This window comes from Procambarus clarkii, chromosome 17 (genome assembly GCF_040958095.1).
Source record: "Procambarus clarkii isolate CNS0578487 chromosome 17, FALCON_Pclarkii_2.0, whole genome shotgun sequence".
In the NCBI taxonomy this organism is placed as follows: Eukaryota; Metazoa; Arthropoda; class Malacostraca; order Decapoda; family Cambaridae; genus Procambarus; species Procambarus clarkii.
The window spans coordinates 50,177,115-50,179,790 of record NC_091166.1 but is presented as its reverse complement, the minus strand read 5'-3'; positions in this window follow the sequence as shown (position 1 = coordinate 50,179,790).

Genomic DNA, 2,676 nt, shown 5'->3' with positions numbered 1-2,676 from the left:
TATGAGTTGCGAGGGACTTACACTTATTTCAATTTCAAAACCGGTGGCAGGTTTGAAATATGTGATAAATGAGGGGAGGAGGAGGAAAGGGATAATGGGAAAATTACGCAAAACGGAATAATTTGCTCTCTCCCCCTCCACCTCTTTTCTAAGGTGCAGAGAGAGAGAGAGAGAGAGAGAGAGAGAGAGAGAGAGAGAGAGTATGATTTTGTTTCACTCCGTAAGAAATGCAACGGTTTTGCTTAACCAGAAATGCATCAACCCAAGTAACCTACCTAACCCATCGAGGCAAATCATGAAAAATGTCAATATTACGATTTGGTATGACAAATATGTCATATTTTTAATGAATTGGTAGACTCTGTAAAATATGCGACATATTAGGCGAGGGGACGAGTTTGTAACACATATGTCACTGTACGAAACTGTTACCATGTAGATCCATGTACATGGATGGATTGGTCGGTATAGGTACTGCCTCACTTGCAGGGTGCTGTTCGATCCCCGATGGTGTTAAGGCGTTAGAAACAGCTCCTTCCCCTCCATCTTCATATCCAAGATCCTTGTTTTCACATCCCAGCTCCATATCCTCATATTATTCTTCCAAGTATTATGTATAGTCATATTGACTTAGTGCTTTCTCCTCATAATTACTTCTGTTGATATAAGGAAAGTAGTTAAGTGTGGGAATGCTACTCAGCGTACATTGGGCGAATATATATATATATATATATATATATATATATATATATATATATATATATATATATATATATATATATATATATATATATACAATAAAAATGTTAATTCAACTCTCATACTATCATCAACGTTCAAATTGACTGGTTTGTGAAGTTAGTAATGCAATTTGTCTTGAGTTAGGGAGAGGGGAGAAATGACACGCCTGGGAGATTACTTGAGGAGGCTGGGATGGGGTGACAGTGTCCTGGGTGAGGGATGCTCCTCATCTTCTATCACCTTCACCATCAATCATACAATGCACGCGCGCGCACGTGGGAAAAGTATATAAGAATGCGCGCGTGCACATATTTAGTCACTCTCTCGCAACTAAACTCTTCCTACTTCATAACCATTCATCACCACACTGTATTCATCTCTCACATTCATCCTACAAGAATATAAAAAAATAGACCTGAGTGCTCTAAGAATTGTGGAAAAGTGTTCAAGAAGAGTCCGAAGGTATATCACACCAATGCTGATTGAATAACAAAGTAAAGGAAATAAAAGAAAGGGCAGTGAAAGAAAAAAGAATCTGATGTAATTGCAATAGTGGAAACTGAAATTGATAACGTGATCTCGAATGCAATATATCCATGGGGGATACTAAGTATTATGGACAGAAAGGAAACAAAGCCATAATGGGTGAATGAAACTCCTAGTAAAAGGAAATTGGAAATTTGAGGAGCAAGAAGACTGAAATATACTAATGGATTGTTCGCTCCATCACTGGCACTCTTGACATCAAATAGAATAAAGATATTAGTAATTTACAACGTCCTCTCGTGCAAGCGGACAGCACTCAGGAGTCATAGTTCAAAGGGTTCTGCTGGGCCCAGCTAAGGCAGAAACAATGGTACAGAATTTATTTCATCTGTTACTTCTGTTCACCTAGCTGCTATGGGCTGCATCCTGGGGATGTGTGGGGGGAGGGGTGTCAGTGTGTGTGTGTGTGTGTGTGAGAAATATATGTAGTAGATAAGGTAGAGGAAAAATAATTCAGGAGTACATTAGACTTAGACAACTGACGATTAGAAAGACGGTGTCTAATAGCTAACAGCTAGAACCTGCCGCCACAAATAGTAAACACACACACACACACACACACACACACACACACACACACACACACACACACACACACACACACACACACACACACACACACACTATTGCCTTCTAAGCAAATCCATTAAACTCTGAGGAACGAGTGTGGACACGACGAAGAATTGCCTGCTATCCGCCTTGCCTCGTCTCCCAAGCTGAAACAAATTCCTCCCCCACGACGTAATTTCCTTCCTCTGGGCTTTGTTACAGACCACGGAGCCTGACAGGGACTTCTCCAGCGAGGCGCCACCAGCTTCGTCCACCTCCTCAGTACTTGTGGGAATTTATTTCTGGCATCGATTGCTGCCAGACTTCTGCCTGACGTCTGGGTGTAGTCTGATCGGTGAGGCGCGACGGAGCTCGTTTTCTGATTGTCAGAATCGTATATACGGTTAGGTTAGGTTTTTATTAGTCTAGGAGTAGCCATGTACGATGCGTCGCGTATCTTTTAATTCTTTCGTTTCGTGGTTCGTCAGTGTTGATGACTGGATGAGTAGTTCATTGTGGGACCAGTTAATTAATCATCAATAGATAGGTATGGGACGGACATAGGCTTGTCGGTTTAGGCCGAAGTCAAATGTTTTAAGAATGGTTTGAAATCATTATAGCACCCAAGGTCATTTTTATCGAGTCAGACGTAATATATGGCGTCTTAATCCACGGATTAAGGCGCCTTGTACTCCAGTTGCAATGTGCTCCTGGCGGTCCGGGTTCGAGTCACTTCTCGGGTGTGGAGTTTTCATTTGCATATATGCTTGGGGACCATTCAAGCTTATATATATATATATATATATATATATATATATATATATATATATATATATATAT